General features: G+C 43.4%; 1 protein-coding gene across 1 annotated transcript in view; it reads right to left on the bottom strand.

The window, feature by feature from the left end:
• The window catches only part of LOC135219091 (S-phase kinase-associated protein 1), a 113,723-nt gene extending 90,183 nt beyond the window's left edge, over positions 1-23,540 (bottom strand). Inside the window, exon 1 of the mRNA XM_064255525.1 lies at positions 23,430-23,540. The gene's annotated coding sequence lies outside the window, so the exon portion shown is untranslated. The remainder of the gene's footprint in view (positions 1-23,429) is intronic.
• Positions 23,541-23,900: the final 360 nt, after the last annotated feature.

Consider the following 23,900-nt stretch of genomic DNA (forward strand, 5'->3'; position numbering starts at 1 on the left):
CCGGTTGAAAAGTTTCTCCGAACTCCGACTGTAGCAGACGCATCAAAACTTTATAGTCCGATGAGACCGTAGCGGTTTGTTGTTCTTCCTCTGCTTCTACTAAATCGTCGCTAACTCCTTCCTCAGAAACTGGAGAAGTAGGAGGAAACTCTGAAGAAAACTGACGACCATGAAGGGTTCCTTCATCCACCTGAAACTTGCATCGGTGAGGGACTGGTGTCTACCAGCGCGCGCTTGGGCGTCCGAATCCGCACGTTTGGCGCCGACAGGTGTGCGCGCTCGACTTCTACCAACACACGCTTGGCGTCCACTGGCGCGCACCGAGCGTCCACTAGTGCACGCTTGGCTTCCTACTGGTGCGCGACCCGAGCGTCCGTCAGCGAGCGGCTGCCGCTCACTGGTGCACGTTTATCCACAACAGGTGCGCGTCTGGCGGCACCTGAAGCGCGCTCCACTTGCACAGAAGCGCGCTCAGCGTCGATCACTCGCTTGCGAACATGCGAAGACTTGCGAGCGGGAGATATATCATCCTGAGAGCGAGAAGCGAACTTCTCACCTCCTCTAGAGAGCTGCTGGGGAGCAGAACGAACTCTAGAGGGAGACTCGAACGAAGAGAGAGGCGAGCGAGGAGAAAGAGCGGGTCTTGACTTCTTCACAGGAAGCTTCTCATCCTTCCTACGACGCGGAAGAGCCTCTCTAGCAGCAAGAGCGTCCTGAAGTTGCTGCTGCAGTGACTGAATCATTCTCTTGTTAGGCGAATCTTCCTGCTCTGGGGAGGGACTGATCCTGTGAGCAGGAGAGCGGCGAGGGGACGCCCCCCTCCTCCTCCCAGGTTACGGCCTCTTCCGAGCTCTGGAGCGACCGTATCGCTCACACGAGCTAACTGAATCCAAGTCCGAAGACTCTCTACGCCTTTTCTGCGGCGGAAAAGCAGCGAACGCACTGTCAGGCGAAGATCGCAAAAGCGGCGAACTAGGACGTGAAGCGTCAACATTACGCGCCGTCCTTTTCAGCGGACGTGAAGCACCTTGAGAACTCCACCCTTTACGTGGGGATGAAGCCTCCGATGACGAAAAACACTCCTTGAGGAGGCGTGCACGCGCACGCTCCCTGGCAGTCTGGGGATTTTCATCAGTAACTGCCGAAGGCACGTCAGATCGGTGGGGGTTCCTTGTAACCCTCCTTCGGCTTTCGACATGCTCCCTCCCCAGGTCCTGGGAGTCAAGCAGAGGTCCAGGCCTAGAGGGCGAAACGAGGCCGATCTGACGCACCCTCCACTACACAAGGGGTATCACTGCACTTTTGCACGTCACTTTTGCTCTCAAGAGCCAACACTTTTGATTCTAGATTACGAATCGACTCCAATATTAAGGATAAAGTATTACTCTCTACAGACACTGTTTCAGGGCCCGGAGGCAAAACTACAGGGTTAGGAGCATTAACAGAAGGAGGGTTAACAGGAGAAACATTAATATCTTGAACACCTGAAACACTCCTGGAGGAAGACCTCCTTAACCTATCCTTTTCAAGTTTCCTAAGATAGTCTCATACGCCTTCCACTCAGAATCTGTTAGTCTTTCGCACTCCTTGCAACGGTTTCATACACACATTCATGCTCCCTGCAACTCTTACATACCGTAGGGTGGGTCTACGTTGAAGCTTTCAGTAGCCTACCTCTACAATCAGTTTCTAGAGCAGAACCTAGCGCTAGCTGTACTAGACCCTGACATATTATTCCAAGAAAAGTCCAAACCAAAATCAAATCAATCCATAATAAACGTGGTGCCTAGCCACGATCCAATCAATTAATCCAAAAAAAAGAACAAAAGGATACTCAAGTAGCAATAAGTTTCCAAATCCAGACGGAGGTGCTGTAAACAGATGTTCACAACACCGGCGACAGAAAAATTATGAATAGAAAATGGGAATGATTCCTGATACCCGCCTCCCAGCGGCGGGAATGGGTACTAACCACCTGACTCCCACTACGTGTGTCGTAAGTTTTAAATTCTGTCGGTGTCGGAAATTATCAGCTATATATATATCTGACAGGTAAGTTGCATGAACAAAAAAAGGGTTTCAAACTTATAGATCAGATAGAAAAAATAGGAATCAAGGGGGAACCGCAATATATGGGAAAGACAAAAAACAAGGAAAAATATATGAGAAATATAGTAACTCAGAATGTGAACTAATAGCGGTAGAATTTGAATCTGAAAAATTAATGAACATAGTAATATATAGACCTCCTAATACTAAAGAGTTTGACTTAATAATAGAAAAATTGGATGATATATGTAGAAATCACAAGGACTGGACTATTCTCCTATCTGGAGACTTCAACTTTCCTTTCGTAGACTGGAAAGAACGAATAGGAGATTGTGGATGTACTTATACATATAAAAAAGAGAGTAATAGTAGTGCAGAAGATAAGAGGCAATTGGAAAAGCTATTAGATATGCTACTAGAATACAACATTCAACAAATAAATCACCTGCCAACAAGAAAGGAAAATACTTTAGACCTAGTATTTGTGAACGAGATGAATTATGTTAAAGAAATAATAGTTTATAATGCGAGGTATTTCAGACCATAATGTCATAGAATTAACAGTCCATTCCAAAGCAAGTGAAAACAGAGATAAGCAAGAAATGAAAAAGTGGGAAGGATATGGAAAATACAACTTCTACAGTAAAAATATAAAATGGTCAGAAATAAATGAAGAATTAAACAAACAAGATTGGGATAATATTTTCGTAAGTGATGACATAAAGGTAAATACGGAGATATTATATAAAATATTAGAGAAAATAGTGGATAAATATATACCGAAGAAGAAAAGTAAACATCAGTCATGCATACAAGAGACAGAAGGATCTTGTTCCAGAAAATCAGAAAGTGGAAAAAAGGTCTAGCAAAAAAAAAAATGCATGGAAAGTTATAGAACTAAAAAGTAAGATAGAAAATGCAGAACAAAAGATTATACAATCAAAAGAAAATGAAAAACGGGACTTGGAAGAAAAAACCCTATTAAATATCAAGCAAAATCCCAACTAAAATTATACTCATATGCGAAGAAGATGAATAAAAGAAGAATAGAAATAGGCCCTCTTAAGAATTGAAGGAGATTAACGAATGAAAAAAAGGAAAATTTGCAACATACTGGCAGAACGATATAGAGAGAATTCACCCCTAGAATAGATAATGAAGATAATGATATAGAAGTAAGGGATGAAAAATAGTGAATATTTAGCTGACATAGATATTAATGAAGCTGATATTGTGCAGGCTATTAATGAAATTTAAAATATGAGGCTGCTGCAGGGCTGATGGAATTCCTGCTATTTTGTTAAAGAAAGTAGTTCATTTCTATCGCAAAGCCACTTGCAATATTATTAAGACAAAGTGTAGATACAGGCAAGATTTATGATGAGCACAAATTAGCATATATTACCCCTACTTTCAAAAGTGGATCTAGACTAGAGGCAAGTAATTAATGGCCTGTGAGTCTAACATCACATATTATGAAAGTGTATGAAAGGGTAATGAAGAAAAATATTATGAAACATTTAATAAAAAATAATTTGTTTAATAAAGGACAACATGGTTTCGTACCCGGAAAAAGTACACAAACCCAACTGTTAGTCCACCGTGAGAACATATTCAAAAATATGAAAAGCGGAAATGAAACAGATGTGGTTTATTTAGACTTTGCAAAAGCTTTTGATAAAGTAGACCATAATATATTAGCGAAGAAAATTAGAAAACACAATATCGTGGATAAAGTAGGAAGATGGTTAAAAGAATTTTTACACAACAGAAAACAGATAGTTATTGCAAACGACGAGCAATCGGATGAAGCCAAGGTAATATCCGGTCTGCCGCAAGGTACGGTGTTAGCTGCAATACTGTTTGTTATTATGATTGAAGACATAGACAATAATGTTAAGGATTCAGTAGTGAGTAGTTTGGCAGATGACACAAGAATAAGTAGAGAAATTACTTGTGATGAAGATAGGAACGTGCTACAAAGAGACCTTAACAAAGTATATGATTGGGCAGAGGTAAATAGGATGGTATTTAACTCTGATAAATTTGAATCAATAAATTATGGAGACAGAGAAAGAAAGCTATATGCATATAAGGGACCTAATAATGAGACAATCACAAATAAGGAAGCAGTTAAAGACCTTGGTGTGATGATGAATAGGAACATGTTATGCAATGATCAAATAGCAACTCTGTTGGCAAAATGTAAAGCAAAAATGGGAATGTTGTTACGGCACTTCAAAACAAGAAAAGCTGAACACATGATTATGCTTTATAAAACATATGTTCGTAGTCCACTTGAATATTGCAATATGATATGGTACCCACACTATCAAAAGGATATTGCACAAATAGAGAGTGTACAAAGGTCCTTTACAGCTAGAATAGAAGAAGTTAAAGACCTTGACTACTGGGAAAGACTACAATTCTTAAAATTATATAGTCTAGAAAGGAGAAGAGAACGCTACATGATAATTCAGGCATGGAAACAGATAGAAGGAATAGCAGAAAATATCATGGAACTAAAAATATCAGAAAGAGCAAGCAGAGGTAGATTAATAGTGCCCAAAACTATACCAGGAAAAATAAGGAAAGCACACAGGACATTAATCCACTACGCACCAGCATCGATAATGCAGCGTCTATTCAATGCGTTGCCAGCTCATCTGAGGAATATATCAGGAGTGAGCGTAGATGTGTTTAAGAATAAGCTCGACAAATATCTAAACTGCATCCCAGACCATCCAAGATTGGAAGATGCAAAATATACCGGAAGATGTACTAGCAACTCTCTGGTAGACATTAGAGGTGCCTCACACTGAGGGACCTGGGGCAACCCGAACAAGATGTAAGGTCTGTAAGGTCTGTAAGGTCTGTAAGGTCTCTCTCTCTCTCTCTCTCTCTCTCTCTCTCTCTCTCTCTCTCTCTCTCTGTTGCCAATTGGTATGTGTTCACCCTCCAAACTGGGTAGAAGACTTACACAAAACGTGGAAATATGTTATTGTTATAATACAATTAAGTTTGTTCATACTTACCTGGCAGATATATATATAGCTGTATTTTCTGAAGTCCGACAGAATTTAAAAATTCGCGGACACGCAGTGGGCGGCCAGGTGGTAGTACCCATTCCCGCCGTGGGAGGCGGATATCAGGAACTATTCCCATTTTCTATTCATATTTTATCAGTGCCACTGTCTCCTGAGGGGAGGTGGGTGGGCACTTTAATTATATATATCTGCCAGGTAAGTATGAACAAACTTAATTGTATTATAACAATAACATTTTGTTCATGAAACTTACCTGACAGATATATATATAGCTGAATCCCACCTTCGGATGGTGGGAAGAGACAGAATAGGATTTTTTGGGAAACTAAATTAAGTAGATGATATACATCTTGGTTCCTCACCTGTTAGCATAGCCGACTTCGTGATTACTGTCACCAAAGTCTGCTTCTGCGTTACTAGAGTTGCCAGCGAGGTAGAGACCTGTAATGCTGGTGCGCTCTAGATGATCTGTCAACGGGGGCGTGACCACAATGTGACTAGACCATATGACCATACTTCTGAGGGCACGAAGCTAAAACCACCACCTGACCTAACCTATCAAAGTTAGTTCCATAACTTCTAGGCTAAAGGAAAGGAAACGCGCCTCAAGCGACCAACCCTTCAAAGTTAAAAGCACACCTATCCCTTTTCTATAGGATAGGATTCGTGTTGCTTCCTGCCCCCAATAATATATCTGCGGAAATGTATGGTCCTAGCGACTTACAGATCTCAAATGTCGTCTTCACATCCCGTCGGGAGTGTGAAGCGAACACAGAGTTGCTTCGCTAAAGCGTGGCACTCAGGATGTTACTGCGTGTCATGCTCTGTTGAAATGCTTCCGAGGCCGCGCCCTCACCTCTTGAGCATTCATATTAAGAAAAAATCTCAAATCTTTATGCAAACATAATGAATGAGACCTCTTAAAAGAACTCCTTGGCTATAATGCCAGGGTTTTCTTGGACATGAACCAGTCTGGTCTTTTACGGAACCCACCGCAAGGTTGTCGAGAGTGTGAATCGAACACAGAGTTGCTTCGCTAAAGCGTGGCACTCAGGATGTTACTGAGTGTCATGTTCTGTTGAAATGCTTCCGAGGCGCGCCCTCACTTCTTGAGCATTCATATTAAGAAAAAAATCTCAAATCTTTATGCCAACATAATGATGAGACCTCTTAAAGAACTCCTTGGCTATAATGCCAGGGTGTTCTTGGACATGAACCAGTCTGGTCTTTTTACGGAGCACCGCAGATTGTCCGTTGACCTTGACTTTCTATAGTTTTATCAAGATAAAACTTGAGACCCTACAGGGCACAGGACTCTAATGCCCTTGCCCAATAATTTGTGCCATACCCTTGGTCTCCAAGCCTTCGGGTCAAGGGTTAGACAGGTTTCGTTATTCTTATCAAGAACGGAAGGCTTAGAGGACAGACCGCATTATGTCCTTTAAAGCCAAAAACCTCTGAAGATGGCTCAAAACCTCACTAACCCTCTTTGCCGTGGCTAGTGCGGTTAGAATATTAGCCTTCTGGTCACGTGTATTAAGTTCGCAGAAAGGATAGGTTCGAAATGCTTTTGGCATCAGAAACTCAGACTACGTCTAAGTTCCATGCCGGAACCTTTGATCCAGAGAATTTCAAGATCTCCACAGACCTCAAAGATCGTGAAGCTTTGTTGTTTGACAGAACCAAATCTCTGAGCCTAGAGGCCGTCAACAACATATTTGCATATTCTACAATAGTTTAGGACTTCTAGCTTATCTCATACTTCAGACGGAAAGATAGAACGATAAGGAAATTCACAGAGGTCGAGTTGGAGGAATAGTCATTTCCCTTCACTTACTCCAGAAACGGCCTCCTCCGATTGAACACTGAAAATAGGCAGCCTGCTTTGCCTTGGCCAAGAGACTGCCATCTCTTGAAGATCTTATCGCTATGTACCGTTGAAGACGAAGGTAGATATTGAATGCAACCTACGTCTTCACAGACGAATCGAGAGAAGGATTCTCAAGATTTCTGAACCTGTGCTTACAAATGACTGAAAACGCTAACCGCTATTTCATTGCTGTCCGGTGAGAAGTCGTAGTTGCAATGAAAGCGGGGGCGCGTTCTTCAGTAATGAAAACACAGGGGAAAGCCGCCTGAAGGACTGCTTCTCATGGGCTGAACATTTGGAAGTAGAGCTGTCAGGTCGGAGAGTAGGGCGGGGGGATGTCTTTTATTGACATATTCTGTTAATTCGGGATGAACAATGAAACAATTGTACACCTACGAATATGAGATATTTTAAAGACAAACTCAGATGTCTGCAAAATCATTCGCATTATCAGTGCGATGCAGTGGAGAGGGGGGAAACTTGTACAGACTTCTGTTACCGTGCGGTAAACAGTAAAATGAATAAGTCTAAGAGATATCTCTGTTGAAAATTCTCGCAATATCGAAGGCGATGGAATCTATCGTCACAGCAGTAGATGGTCCTTCATAATTGCGAGAATCCCCTTTAATCAGAGACCTAAGTCCAAGATTGTTGGGCAGAGATACGGTTCGGTAGTCAATCAAAGCAGGGGAGAGAGAGAGAGACATAAACAACCGTGCATCTCGGAGGCCCAGCTGATACTGAGCGGCTATCAGGCAGTGGCACAGGCAGTTCAATACGCAGTAGCAGAGCCTGAGCTCCCGCTGACTCGTCATCCTGAGTTGCCAGGTAATCCATATTCCACAAAGGAATGCGTTCGGCTAGAACCACCGAGCATAAAAGATATGCTCGAGCAATTATATTTAGGCGAAACGAATTTCGGTAAATATAAAAGTTGAAATGGTGTTGTCGTGACAAAACCATAAGTATATAAAATTGAAACAAACTCTGGGAGGTTGCAGGCAACCCCGAGTTGCAGTTCAATTAGAATACTTCTCGTCTAAGTCGCAATCCGTAGAAAAAACTAGGATATGCGCCTACCCCTCGGACAATTCAACTGCTTAGTGGAATCATGTCGCGAGGTTAATATAAGTAGTATATTTATAGGATTCTGAACAACGATCTCCATCCTAAATTCTTTCCTTCAAGAAAACAAAATAAGGATTGGAGATCGACCACCTTCGATCTCTATCAAAGAGAGTGAAGGAGAAGTCTTCCTCGAAGGAACGCGTCAATGGTGAACAGAATACTAACTGCCTGAGTTGCCAGGCTACTCCTTTCACGAAGAATAGGTATGATATTATCGAGTCAAAAGGAAACTCTCAAGCAGGCGTATTTAAACGAAACAGAATTCCCTAAATACAGAAGCTGAGTTGGTGTTGTCGTAACAATACCTGAAGAGTTGTTCTTACTCCGAAAACTCTTGGAAGGTTGAAGGGAGTGTCAAAAAAATAAATACTTAGAAACAACAGTTCTTTCGGCTTCTATCCGGCCGAGGTAAATACGATATGCGTAAATGACTTGACCCATGCGTTAGCAAAATGACGCAAAGGTAAACTACATAAGTATTGTAGTAATTTGAACATCAAATTCTCTACTACATCTTTCCTCGACGAGGAAGAGAGAAAGAAAGGGAAACCGACTGTCCACGTTCTAATGAATGAGACTTTTTAAAAAGAATCCCTTGACTTTTGGCCAAGACTCTTTGCCAAGAAAAGGGAGTAATATTCGAATAGAGATCATCAAGAGAACCGAGGATCGAAAAGGACCGTTCAATGTTCTTACGATATTGGACATAAGACTTCCTGGATCTAGTCTACAAGTCTTTTTCTTACTCCCCGGATGAGCCTCTGAAAATGAATGAGAGCTCTTCCGAAATTTGTTAATGAGTTTATCCGCTTAAACGATAAAAACGGTAAAATCTATGACAATGAGAACTACCCCATTTATGAGGGGTCCCCCACTTAAATGACAATGGGGAAAACGTCCTGACTTGACAAAACTATTAGCACTTTGCTAATAGGGGAAAACCCTTTAACATGACCGAAAGTCAACCAGGAATCCGAGTATATAATCTTCCCGATTCTCAAAGAAATCGATGAAGAGGAAAGAGGGATCGAAGAAAAAATTCGGGTATGTCCTTCCGCTAACTCCGAATCCTTTTTAAAAATTTCTGTAAAGAAATGTCCTCAACAGCAAATAAGACGCCTTCAACAAGTCTTTTCTCTCGCAAAGCGTCCTGCCGAGCTTCCACCGAAGCGTCCTGGCGAATGTCCACAAAAGCGTCCTCATAAGCGTCCTGCTGAGCGTCCTGCTGAGCGTCCTCAAAAGCGTCCTGCCGAGCGTCCTCAAAAAGGCGTTCCTGCTTAGCGGTCCATGGAAAAGCGTCCTTGCTGTAGCGTCCTCAAAAAACGTCCCTGCTTAGCTACGAGCGTGTCTGAGCAGAGAACACCAAGTCTTCTGAACGACGTTCCAGAGAGGAACTCGTTGAGCGCCTTGATGCATGCAAGGCCCGCCAAGAGGCGTCCTGGCGAGCGACCTTGCCAACATCTCAATGTTATGACGAACCGCGTTTTGCGTATGACGTTGAATATTTTTAAGGGACGTCCTCATGCGAGTCTCCATGGAGAGCCGCACGCTGCTCCTGAAGAGTGTGAACACTAAAGGAAGACGTATGGCTTTCGTCTTCCGCAAGGTGCTTGCCGAGCGTCCTGGAGAATGTCTCTACTTACAGGACGTCGAGCACCTCCAAAAGCTTCCTCACGTCTAAATTGCCCTTCTTATGCAGACCAGAGACATAAGTTGTTTGACTGTGCAAAGCAGCTTGCCGGCCGTCAAACTTATCAGCTTGCTTTTTCGAAGTAAAGGCGAACGTTACATAACGTATACGGAGCGCCATGAGGAGAGGAGACGAATACTGAGTTGCTCCTCCAAAAGGTGGAATCAAGAATGTCCTTGATTACCAAATTCTTTTGGAATGCTAGCGAGGTTGAAACAGCTCTAACTTCATGAGCGTTCACTCGCAGGAGGCTCAAATCACTCTTCTGGCAAGATGAATGAGCCTCCTTAATAATGTATAAATGATGTATACATGAGCGTTCACTCACAGGAGGCTCAAATCACTCTTCTGGCAAGATGAATGAGCCTCCTTAATAATGTATAAATGATGTATACATGAGCGTTCACTCGCAGGAGGCTCAAATCACTCTTCTGGCAAGATGAATGAGCCTCCTTAAATGTCCCTTAGGAAAAGAGCCAGTGCATTCTTCTAAAAGGGAAAATGTGGTCTCTTTACTCTTTCATCCTCTCGTTGACGAGAGAAGAGGACGGGAAGGCGTCCTCTTCCTCTAAAGCTTCTTTAGGGGGCGCGAGTCCTTCCGAGAACTCCAACCCCTGTGTGGGGAGGACGCCTCGGAGGACGAGAAGCAATCCTTCAAGATTCGTGCACGTGCTCGATCTTCGGCAGCCTGGGAAGCGACAACAGGACCTGCCGAAAGGAAGCCAGATCAGCATGAAAAACCCGTAAACCCTCCTCGGCTTTTGACATGCCCTCTCCCTGGTTTCCTGGGAGTCCGACAGAGGTCTAGGCCTAGAGGCGTTATGGGGCCGATCTGACGTTCCCTCCTAACGAGAGAGAGGACGTGAAGCGTCCTCTTCTCTAAAGCTTCTTAGAGGGCGCGAGTCCTTCCGAGAGCTCCAACCCTTGCGCGGGGAGGACGCCTCGGAGACGAGAAGCAATCCTTCAAGATTCGTGCACGTGCACGATCTTTACAGCCTGGGAAGCGTCAACAGGTTCTGCCGAAGGGACGCCAGATCGGTGGGGAGCCCCCGTAACCCTCTTGCGGCTTTCGACATGCCCTCTCCCTGAGTCCTGGGAGTCCGACAGAGGTCCAGGCCTAGAGGCATTATGGGGCCGATCTGACGCCCCCTCCACAACACAAGGGGCACTACACTTCACAACACTGATTGGAGAGCGAGCACTTTAGTCTAAGATTACTTGATGTAATCCTCTAGCAGACACTTCTTCTAGGCCCGTAAGCCATACCACAGGGTTAGGCAAAATAAAAACTACAGGAGGTTAGAAGGTTCATTATTTCTAACTTCTGTTTACTGTGGAGGAAAACTCCTGATTCTAACACGCTCTAAAATGCGTACATGAAACCTGCTTCTTCCGTAATCAGTCACACATTACACTAATTACATTGAACTTATGCAAAGAAAACATGTAAATGTCATATCTACTAAGTGAGTGTCTACCGAAAGTTCCGGTAGCCTCACCTTACCATGCAGACAACAAAGTCTGAAACTAGGTTAACTAGCTTCAGACATCAAATGCAATGAAAAAATTTACGATAGCGTATGCCTAGCCACAAATCCAAGATAATCGAAAGAATAATTAGGATACTTAAGCGGCTAATGAAGTTTTCAAAATCCTAGGCGGAGGTCTGTAAACAGTTGTTTACCGACCGGCGACAGAAAAAATATGAATAGAAAATGGGAATAGTTCCTGATATCCGCCTCCCACGGCGGGAATGGGTACTACCACCTTGGCCTCCCCACTTGCGTGTGCCGCGAATTTTTAAATTCTGTCGGACTTCAGAAAATACAGCTATATATATATCTGTCAGGTAAGTTTCATGAACAAATGGTGAAATTAGCTTATATATTGGAAGTATATATACAAATATTAAAGCAATTTTATCATTATTGCATTACTATGACAACTAGAAATCATGGAAACAGTTTATAATAATGCATCGACGTATGTGTGAAGCTCCACTAATGTGGCAACGATGATTTTGCCATTCTTAGCATGCAAACATTAAAGGTTACATTTATTTCTGGCATAGTCATTAAAAAATCAAAATACCAATATAGATTTAAATCAATGAAAAGTGCTAGCAAAAAAAAAAAAAAAAAATTAATTATAATCCGCTTATCCGTAGTCTGTTCCACTATGGTTTTCGGCAGCCAGGTGTACAACAAGGTTAGAAACATTGGATTGTATTTACTTTAGAAATATCTGTAGTTTTTCGGGGTAATTTGGTTGCAAAAAAGGGGTAATAGACATGAATTAAATAAACATTTTGAAATAACAAAGTAAAGTTAAACTAAATAATGAGTAAAGTAAACAATTAAGGGAATAAAACTTTGCAGTCGTCATCTGCTGCTCGTAACTGTGTTTGTGGAGTGAGCGCTTAGGAACCAGGAACAGCAACGTGGTTCAAGTGCAATGTGGAGTGAATTAAGACCAAAATGTATATAATAACAATCAAATAAGCACTGTGGAGTTTCAGTTGTGATGGCAGTAAGGATAAAACCACCGATTACAAGGTAAAAATGAATTCAGTTCAAACCATGACCCCGGGAATAACAAGTTTCATACTTTCACTAATATAGGCAACAGAATGTTGTTTTATTGTGCTGATTACAACTGCAATCTAGAGTAAGATCAATAAACGTTACATATATACGCTAACATTGTTCAAATGAGTGCTGGGAAGGCAGGGAAAGATGGTGTCCATCTGTGACTAGACCCGTCCAGCCACACAATCACCGCCATATTGGATTTCAAAACTGCCTTGAAAACATATTTTACGAAGAGCATCACATGCTTATTTTAGTTTGTATGAGGCTTTCATATATCACATTATGTTGACGAAACTTCAATCTTTTGAATGGTATGCTTAGAGTTGTAATTGTATTCTTGTTTCGCCAATTAAATATAGAGTGAATAAGACCCGGTCAGCGTGATGAAGGTGGATCGTCCGTGATTGTTTACCCTACCTAGAACTAAATAGCCTAACAAATAGTTAGTGACAGCCATGGTTATAAATGCAGAAAATGCAAGAAAGGCTAACCAGTAAAGAAAATTATTTGGCTCATATGAGGTATTTCAATAAAAAATGAAGTATTTGCATAGAATATAGAATTTAGGCCAAAGGCCAAGTACTGGGACCTACCTACTATGAGGTCGCTCAGCGCTGAAAGGGAAATTAACCGCAAAAGGTCAGAAAGGTGTAACAAGAGGAAAAATGATATTGTAATGATACAATTAAGTTTGTTCATACTTACCTGGCAGATATATATATAGCTGTATTTTTCCGAATCAGACAGAAATTTAAACACTTTTCATTGCATTTTGTTTCGTATGCCGTACAATATGTTTTCCTGATAGAGATGGCAACTCTTCCCATGACTGAATAACGTGAGCCACTTGTCTTGAGAGAGAATTCTTGTATTTTTTCTATGCAATCATGTATGTTATTTTCAATCAATTGCAACACTTCCTCAGACTTTTAGACATCAATTGTGTATTATATATACTACTAACATGCCAAAAAAGAAGTTTAGTAAACAAAGGGAAGCAAGCTCTCATAATATCAAAACTTATCTTGAAATGTTATTGTTATTATACAATTAAGTTTGTTCATACTTACCTGGCAGATATATATATAGCTGTATTTTCTGAAGTCCGACAGAATTTCAAAACTCGCGGCACACGCAGTGGGCGGCCAGGTGGTAGTACCCATTCCCGCCGCTGGGAGGCGGATATCAGGAACCATTCCCATTTTCTATTCATATTTATTAATGCCACTGTCTCCTGAGGGGAGGAGGGCGGGCAATTTAATTATATATATCTGCCAGGTAAGTATGAACAAACTTAATTGTATAATAACAATAACATTTTGTTCATGCCACTTACCTGACAGATATATATATAGCTGAATCCCACCTTCGGATGGTGGGAAGAGACAGAATAGGATTTTTTAGGAAACTTAAATTAAGTAGATGATATACATCTTGGTTCCTCCCTTGTTTGCAAAGTAGACTATGTGATTACTGTCACTTAAGGCTGCTTTTGCTTCAATCAGAGTTGCCAGCCAGGTGGAGACCTGTAGTGCTGGTGCGCTCTGGATGATCTGTCAACGGGTACGAGACCTCAACGTGACAAGACCATCAAGGCCATACATATGAGGGCAACGAAGCAACTGACCACCACCTGACCAACTATTCACAAAAACCCCTTAAAACTAACTAAAGGATGGGAGATCTTCACATAAGACTCACCACAACCTAAAAACACAACAACCAAACTAACCTAATCCTAACTAAGGGATAGGGACAGAGCTACTTCCGGACCCCAAGACTGTGTCCGCAGAAACGTATGGCCCCAGTGAATTACAATCGTCGTAAATCGTTCTCACATCCCTTAGGTAATGTGAGGCGAAGACGGAGTTACTCCTCCAAAAGGTGCAATCAAGAATGTCCTTGATTGACATGTTCTTTTGGAAGGCAAGACAGCTCGAACTTCGTGCGCTTTCACTCGTAAGAGGCTCAAATCAGTCTTCTGGAAAGATGAATGAGCCTCCTTAATGACGTCCCTTAGAAAGAAAGCAACAGCATTCTTCGATAAAGGTAACTCTGGTCTCTTCACAGAGCACCAGAGATTACCTGAGGGACCTCTTACCTCTTTTGTTCTATGTACATAGAACTTGAGAGCCCTGACCGGGCACAGGACTCTCTCTGGTTCTTGGCCCACCAGACTTGACATACCCTTGATCTCGAAAGTTTTCGGCCAAGGGTTCGAAGGATTTTCATTCTTCGCCAAGAAAGTTGGGTTCAACGAGCAGACAGCATTGTCTCCTTTGAATCCCATTAAATTACTAAACGCTTGAATTTCACTAACTCTCTTAGCCGTCGCAAGAGAAGTTAGGAAAAGAGCCTTCCTTGTCAAGTTTCGAAGAGACGCTGCCTGAAGCGGTTCGAAAGGACTTGACATAAGGAATTTAAGAACCACGTCAAGGTTCCATGACGGAGGTCTCATTTGAGGAATCTTCGAAGTCTCGAAAGATTTTAAAAGGTCATGAATGTCCTTGTTGTCAGAAAGGTCAAGGCCTCTGTGCCTAAAAAACCGCTGACAACATGCTTTTATATCCCTTGATGGTAGGGGACCGCTAATTTCTGCACATTCCTGAGAAAGAGCAGAAAATCAGCTATCTGGTTCACAGAGGTCGAGGAAGAGGAAACTCCCTCCTTTTTACACCATGCCCTGAAGGAAGCCCACTTCGATTGGTAAACAGCTCTTGTGGAAGCACGTCTTGCATGTGCGATTGCTCTCGCAGCTGCTTTCGAAAAACCTCTCGCTCTGGCCAACTTTTCGATAGTCTGAACGCAGTCAGACCCAGAGCGGAGAGGTTTTGGTGAAACCTTCGAAGTGAGGCTGTTTGAGTAGATCTTTCCTCCAGGGCAATGTCCTTGGAAGTCTACAAGGAAAGACATGACCTCTGTGAACCATTCTCTCGCTGGCCACATCGGAGCGATCAGGGTCAACCTCGTCCCTTCTGAGGCCGCAAACTTCCTCATGACTTCCCCCAAAATCTTGAATGGTGGGAAGGCGTACAGGTCTAGACCCGTCCAATTCCAAAGCAACGCGTCTACTGCGATCGCTTCTGGATCCAGGACCGGGGAGCAATAAAGAGGAAGTCTCTTGGTCCTTGACGTCGCGAATAAGTCGACCAGCGGACGTCCCCACAACGTCCAAAGGTCTCGACACACGTCTTCGTTCAAGGTCCATTCCGTCGGTAGGATTTGTTCCCGACGACTGAGAAGATCTGCCCTGACGTTTTGCACTCCTGCAATGAACCTCGTCAGGATTGTCACATTTCTTCTCTTTGCCCACAGCAGAATCTCTCTCGCCAGGGAAAACAAAGTTCTGGAGTGTGTTCCTCCCTGATTTTTTAAATAAGCGAGTGCTGTGGTATTGTCCGAGTTTACCTGAACAATCTTGTTCTTCAAACTCCTTTCGAAGAAAACTGCAGGGACAGAAATATTGCTGCCAGTTCTTTGACATTTATATGCCAGGCTACCTGTTCCCCTCTCCAGGAGCCTGACACTTCCTTCCCTCCTAGTGTTGCTCCCCAGCCCGTGATGGAAGCGTCGGAGAACAACACTAGGTCGGGGCTCAGAAGACTTAGGGACACACCTTCCTGAAGCTTCTGAGGGTCCAACCACCATCTTAGATGGTTCTTTATCGGAAGCGATATTCTCAATATGGCATTGAGATCGTCCTTGGGGCCTTCCACTCGTCCGCAAGGAAAAATTGGAGAGGCCTGAGGTGCAGTCTTCCCAAGGAAACAAACCTTTCTAGCGAGGAAATGGTTCCCAGCAGACTCATCCATTCCCTCGCCGAGCAAGTCTCTTTCCCTAGGAAGGCTGAGATCTTTTCTAAGCCTAGCCGCTGACGTTCCTGGGACGGAAACGCTCGAAAAGCCACTGAATCCATCTGAATCCCCAGATACACGATGGACTGTGTTGGGGTCAGATGCGACTTTTCGAGGTTGACCAGAAGTCCCAGGGACTTTGCTAGGGCTAAAGTGAACTGCAAGTCCTTCAGACACTTCTCTCTCGACGACGCTCTGATCAGCCAGTCGTCGAGGTACAGGGAAACTCTTATCCCCGAAGAGTGTAGCCACCTCGCCACGTTCTTCATGACTACAGTGAACACCATTGGAGCCGTGGTCAGGCCGAAACACATAGCTCTGAACTGCCACACTTTTTTGTCTAAGACAAACCTTAGATACTTTCTTGAAAGAGGGTGGATTGGGATGTGAAAGTACGCGTCCTGCAAGTCCAAGGACACCATCCAGTCGCCCGGTCTCAAGGCTCCCAGAACAGAATGAGGCGTCTCCATCGTGAATTTGGTCTTTTCCACGAAAAGATTGAGCCTGCTTACATCTAGAACTGGACGCCACCCTGACGACTGCTTCGGTACTAGGAAAATCCTGTTGTAAAAACCTGGGGACCCCAGGTCCGCGACTTGTTCCACCGCTCTTTTCTCGATCATTTGTTGAAGGAGATCGAATAATACTTTCTTCTTCTCTCCCTGATAGGATGGAGAAAGGTCTCTGGGAGTCGTAGAAAGAGGAGGAAGATCTAAAAAGGGGATCTTGTACCCCTGCTCCACGATCTTGAGGGACCAAGAGTCCGTGTCCCTCTCTCTCCACGCTCCCGCAAAAAACTTCAGTCTGGCTCCGACTGGTGTCTGAAGGACATGCTTCTCACTTGGAAGGCTTTGACTTAAAGGAAGCTCTTCCTCGTGAAAACCCTCTCCCTCGAGGAGCTGCTCTCGAGGGGGGAGCCCCACGAAAGGGCTTAACCTTCTTCGGCGGTCGAACCGCAGCTGAAGAGGTTGAAGGTACTGTCGAACGTCTTGTAGACTGGGCCAAAAGGTCCTGCGTTGCCTTCTCTTGCAAACTGTTAGTCAGGTCCTTTACTAAAGTCTGGGGGAAGAGATGGTTCGAAAGAGGAGAAAACAGCAAATCCGCTTTCTGAGCTGGAGTTACCGAACGAGCTGTGAAATTGCACAGCAAAGCTCTCTTTTTCAATAAGGCCGTTCCAAAATGAGAAACGATCTCTTCCGAACCATCCCTGACGGCTTTGTCCATACATGCTAACACGCTGGACAGCTCCCCCAGACTGAGAGATTCTGGGCTTCTCGCTTGCAGATCCAGAACTCCCAAACACCAGTCAAGGAAGTTGAACACTTCAAGAGTCCGGAGCAGACCCTTCAAATGATGGTCCGTCTCCGTAGAGGTCCAGGTCACTTTAGCAGAGGATAAAAGAGACCACCTCTGCGAATCCACCAAGCTGGAGTAATCTCCTAGAGCTGAAGAAGGGATACGAACTCCTACTTCTTCTTTGGTTCTATACCAAATGCCCCCTTTTCCTCTGAGTCTAGCTGGAGGCAAGGCGAAAGTCGTCTTGCCTTGATCTCTCCTTCGTACCATCCAATCTTGGAGTTTCTTAAACGCACGTTTAGTGGAGAGCGAAGTTTTCATCTCCACAAACTCCGGGGTTTTACCAGTTTTAGATGATGAAAACTGCGAAGGAGGAGACTTGGGGGCTGCAGGCTGAAACTTGTCTTCGAAAGAAGAACGCAACAGCCGCACGAGAACTTTATAGTCTGAAATTGAAGGGGCCGCAGAAGGTTCCTCTTCAACCGAGTCAGCCGAACTACTAAGCTCTCCTTCTTCTCTACACGGAAGCGGAGACCGCCTGTCCGGAGAGGGCGTCCTAATGTCGGGTCTTGACTTAATCAAAGGACCCCTATCCTTGCTAGATGAAGCCTTATTTCGGCTGTCTTCTCTATGACGCTTACCACTTGAAGCAGGTAGAGCTTCCTGACGAGGACGAGCGTCCTTATCGCCAACCGAGGCATCCTCACTTGCCAGAGAAGCGTCCTTACGTTTCTTAAACGAAAGGGAAGACATTTTCGCTGGAATACGTGCCTGTGCGCGCAAACTAGCGTCTTGGGGTACGACTTCTTGGTCGGAGTCCCCAAAAGCGTCTTGAAAAGAGCCCTGAACGTCCTGGCGAGCTTCCTGCCAAGCGTCCTGGCGAGCGTCCTGGCGAGCGTCCTGACGAACGTCCTGCCTAGCGTCCTGCCAAGCGTCCTGCCGAGCGTTCTGACAAGCGTCCTGTCGAGCGTCCTGCCGAACGTCCTGCCAAGTGTCCTGCCAAGCGTCCTGCCAAGCGTCCTGCCTAGCGTCCTGACGAGCGTCCTGTCGAATGTCGTGCTGAGCGTCCTCCTCAAAAGCGTCTTGACGCAACGTCCTTCTAGAGGACGAACGAGATCAGCGAATCGCCGAAGGAGAAGCGATCGGCGAACGAGACGAAGTAGGAGAGGGAGAAGGAGACTGCTTCGTCCTCTTGACGGGCAGTCTAAGGTCCTTCCTCCGCTTAGGCTCGACTGCTGCTGGGCGAGTCCTCTGAGCCATAAGCGTCAATAGCTGGTCCTGAAGGGACAAAAGAATTTTCTTCGTTGGAGAAGAACGAACAGAGGAAGCAGGACTGATCCTGCGAGAAGACGAGGGGCGAGGGGACGCCTCCTTCCTTCTCACAGGTACAGGTACCTGCTTCTCAGGTAGACGCGCCTGTGCACGCAACCCAGCGTCCTCATCGGAGGAGATCTTACCCCTTTTCTGAGGCGGAAAAGCGTCATACGCATCCTCCGACGAAAGCGGCGATACAGGACGTGAAGCGTCCTCAACGCGAAACGTCCTTTTCAGAGGACGAGTGTCTCTCCGAGCGCTCCACCCCTTGCGCGGGGAGGACGCTTCGGAGGACGAAAAGCACTCTTTCAGGACGCGCGCTCGTGCGCGCTCCTTGGCAGCCTGGGACTTTGCTACAAGGCCTGCTGAAGGGACGCCAGATCGGTGGGGAGCCCCCGTAACCCTCTTGCGGCTTTCGACATACCTACTCCCTGAGTCTTGGGAGTCTGATAGAGGTCTAGGCCTAGGGGCACGATCACACACTTGCACCGAGCCAGTTTCCAAGGCTTTCACTTTGGTCTCCAGAGTGCGTAGAGACTCTAAAATAAGAGAGAGAGCATTAGCTTCTCCCGACACAGAATCAGAGCCCGAAGGCAACACAGGTTTAGGGGTTGCAAACTCTACAGGTGTTAATGCAGGAGAGATATTAGCCTTACCTTTGGTAGAACCACTCCTGGAGGAAGACCTCCTGATCCTATCGCGCTCCAATTTAAGGCGATAGGACTCATATACTCTCCAATCATCATCGGTCAATCTCTCACATTCATTGCACCAATTATCCACCAAACAATTATGCCCCCTACAACTCATACATACTGTGTGGGGGTCTACCGATGCTTTCGGTAGCCTCACCTTACAATCAGTCCTCACACACACTCTGAAACTCACAGCACTTTATCCAGACATATCTTTTATAGAAAAGTCAATCCAAAATCAAAAAACGGTCCACTATCGCGCATGCCAATTCAACAATCCAATTCAATACCAAAAAACCAATCACATACTTAAAAGCGAGTCAAATCCAAAAAATCCTGAGCAGAGGTCTGTAAACAGTTGTTTACCGACCGGCGACAGAAAAAATATGAATAGAAAATGGGAATGGTTCCTGATATCCGCCTCCCAGCGGCGGGAATGGGTACTACCACCTGGCCGCCCACTGCGTGTGCCGCGAGTTTTGAAATTCTGTCGGACTTCAGAAAATACAGCTATATATATATCTGTCAGGTAAGTGGCATGAACAAAACTAAAAGTATAGAGAGCTAATGTAGCTTCTCACATGTCGCCACCAACCATGTGTGCTGAGATGCCAAATACTTCCTATTACGAAGCTCCGAGGGAAATCTATTATTCCCTTGCACAAATATATCAAGATGATGATGATGATGGCACCGACGACTTTGTTTTGAAATTATCTGATGATGAGGAGGGGGAGGAGGAAGAGAATGAGCATTTTCAAGATGTAATTACTGTCCCTGACATAGAAGGTGATGTCAGTGTTTTATCAGGAGCCAACCTAAGGAGTTTTTTAATTGAGAAGTTATATGACTGAAAAAGAAGACGTTCCGAGTGTAAGCAATGATGGAGAGATAGTTTCATTACCCTTGAGAGCTCTAAAAGACGCTTTTAGTTTGACGTATTGTGGGCAGTGTGACAGCAATATAACACTTGAAATTGATAAAAACAGTTTTGATGAATGTTTACTTGAAACTAAAGTGTAAGTGTGAGGTGCCATCTGTTTTTCAATATACCAAAGTGCAAGCTAATGAAAGTGTGCAAACAGAACATATCGGTGAAACAGCTTCATTTATATATCAAAACATGTTGCTGCAAAGGAACATAATATCGGCTATGCACCAAGTTTATTGCCGCCTATTATGAGAAAACGACAGGAGAAAGCCTGAAAGGCCTTCAGATGAAAGAAAAGACCAGGAAACGAAGGTCTGCTATGCATTCAAGAAAGCAAAAGAAGCAAAGAACATCAAAAGGAGGATATGAAGGAGGGGCTCATTAACCTTCTAAAGACTTGGCAGCACAAGAGAAGAGTGTCGTTCTACAATAACCCCCCTAAAAGTAATATAAACCATTTTCTTAAAGTGATAAATGTTTGTTTTTTTAGAGGGAATAATATCTCTTATAAAAAAGAAGGAAACGGACACCATGTAGGCTTTTCCAAGAAACTTTATATATGCTTCTGAAAGCAAAATAAATGGTTAGCAAACTTTAACTGGATTTTTCTCAGAACATACATTTTCTACATTCAAATTCTAAAAACTCCCTTCTTTATGAATGGATTTTAATCATCTAAAAAGCAATTGGAATAAAGATAGTGAGAGAACACATCAGCAAATTTATTTTTCTTTTTTTTCTCAAAATTTTGTTTTACCAATATCTAATATATAAGGTATTTTTTATTGAATTTTTCAAAATATTTTTTTTAAATAGCACACATCACATATTAGATTTCCGAGTTTGCCGTTTTATTTGATAGGTACTTAAAACTTTCTGCTATTACTTTTTTCTTTAAATTGAATGATAAATAAGGAAGGAGATATACTTTAAAAAACAAATAAAAAAGGCTGTTTTAAAGAAAAATATTTGTTAAAAAAAAGTTTTTTTTATCTAATTCACCTGAAATTTTGTGTGAATCTTTAGTCAAACTAGAGGTAACACCTGTGGAAGTTTGAACACTGTCACTCAAAATTAACCCCCGACCCCGCCGATACCCTTAAGGGGGGTGAAAAGTAAGGTGGAGGGGAATGTGACTGGAGGTACAGTACCTAAAAAGAATGAATGTGGTCATAGCTTGGCAGAGGGCATAAGGGATGCTCCAAAGAACCTCAAGTACTAGAACTACCTACCTACCTCCCTACCTAACAGGGGAATCTGCCTATTTTGTAACCAGTTCAGTTCGTCACAATTTTTTTAACCCATTTCGCCACCATCATTTGAGCCCGTTTCATCACCACATAAAAATATTGGTCAAACTGACTCATTAAATAGTAGTTTTAGAGGACAAAAATAGTATTAGGCTATGTCAGTTTAGCAGTTTATATTATGTTTCTCTTACAATGTAGCATAGTAGTTTCAGCGGAACACTAAATCCATAAAAACACTATAGTGAATGCCCTAATTAGTAAATCTCGACAAACAACACGAGCAAGAAAAAATATGGTAGGCTAAAGGTTGGAGGTGTAGCTATTATTGCAGTCTAGCCTAAGGAAAGCAGGATTAATGATGACGAAACAGATTTCACATTGGAGTATTCTTGGTGACAAAATGGGTTTTTAGAGATGTGTGGGGTAGGTGACAAAATGGGGTGTACCCCCTAGGTACCTAACTAGTTAGGTACTGTGAAAAATGAAACCGCCTAGGTAGGCCTATCATAGCAATTACTAGGTAGTACATAGGTAGGTAGCTTCAATGCTATGAAAATAAAGCATCGTGGCATTAGGCTAAAGCTGTTGCTATTTCTATAGAAGCAGTCCGCACGGACTGCAAGGAACGTAACCGCGGATACGACATCCACTAGGGATTGGGGGCAGTCCAGTGTATTTCGCTGTGTTCAGTACTGGCCCCTGCGGAGTTAATTACAGTCGTCCGAATAAATATTACTCAAAATTCTTGTTCAGTAGGTAAAACTGCACAGAAAAACCGCGACTCCTATAGTCTGGGCCGCTGCGGGTAGGTACCCTAGATCTACCAAGCTGTTCACTTAGGGGGTTGATATGTTCAACGGTGCAGAATCATGCCTAGTAACATGAATGAATTGCCTAACCTTGCTACTCCTTAATGTAGGTACCTAGCTAGGTAGCCTATTAGGTTAGTAGGACCTAGGTAGGTAGGTACTAGCCTAGGGTAAAAAAACCGTAGGATACAGAGTGGACCATGTACGATCAGCGTGGACAATCCCAAAAAAAGTACATAATAACGCGTCCTGACATCAGAGATGGGCATCAGTCGCGACTTCTTCTTGGTGAGAAACGGAGCTAAAGACCTCTACTCTCCTTTCGAAGTAGTACCTAGCCTATACCTGGTTAACCTCTCCTAGTGTCAAGCTACCTAGTATATTAGGTAGGGCTAGCTAGTAGGGTAAACTTTTCATCAAATTCTTTATTTAGCTAACATATATATCAAATGCCGCACTCTGAAACAGGTAGCCAATACCTAACACGACAGTCATATTGCGTAAGATTACTAAAGGCCTACATGTGAATACAAGAGAAGTTCAGGCGGCCGAGTAGCTGAAGCGCGTAGAATATTCTACAAGCAAACTCAGCTTCGCCTGCTTAAACCCCTCATATCATCAAGACTAAAATACTAAAATATGTTCATAAGGAAACCAGCTTATTTCAACCGACTGTCTTCAAATTCCCGAGACCACCTGAAATTCCAGAGTGAAATAAAAATAGACTCGCCACCAGCTCTCTCTCAGAAAGGGATATCCCTTTATTTCCTTATCGAGAGATGCCGCAACAATACATTTAACACATTAATAACATGACCCAACTTCACGATTATTCATTTCTACATACCCCTAATATGGGTAGAATCGTCAAAACATGCTCAACTAACGATGGTTGACATATTTACCTTGACGTTTAGTAGGAAGGGAGCACGACTTTCTCACTCGCTCACTGTTGATGGTTCGAAGAGCATTGCTTTGTCTGCTGTGCTGCTGCCATCTATAAACCACGGAATTGAAGGAAGTAAATGTCTCATCGCTTTCAAAATTACATCTGTAATCCTCGTTTGGCTTTTTTCATCCTATCAAATGTAAATTTGTTAATGCTAAGCTAACTTTCAAGACAAGTATTTTTACTTATAAAAACGTATATTCTTATTTATACTGTCGGAATATACAATGCCAGCAAACAAGTTAGGCCTTGAAACTTATTATTCGTGAATTACAAGTAAATATCATATTACAAAATATTTCCTCTTGTCTTTTGTACCACTGCCATTTCCATGATTCTCCTCTCACGTTTAAGTGCGGTACCAATAGGAATGAAACGTCAGTGATCAAGCATGAAGGTCACTGTCTTTTTTTTTTTTTTTTTTTTT

The sequence above is a fragment of the Macrobrachium nipponense genome, chromosome 1 (genome assembly GCF_015104395.2).
Source record: "Macrobrachium nipponense isolate FS-2020 chromosome 1, ASM1510439v2, whole genome shotgun sequence".
In the NCBI taxonomy this organism is placed as follows: domain Eukaryota; kingdom Metazoa; phylum Arthropoda; class Malacostraca; order Decapoda; family Palaemonidae; genus Macrobrachium; species Macrobrachium nipponense.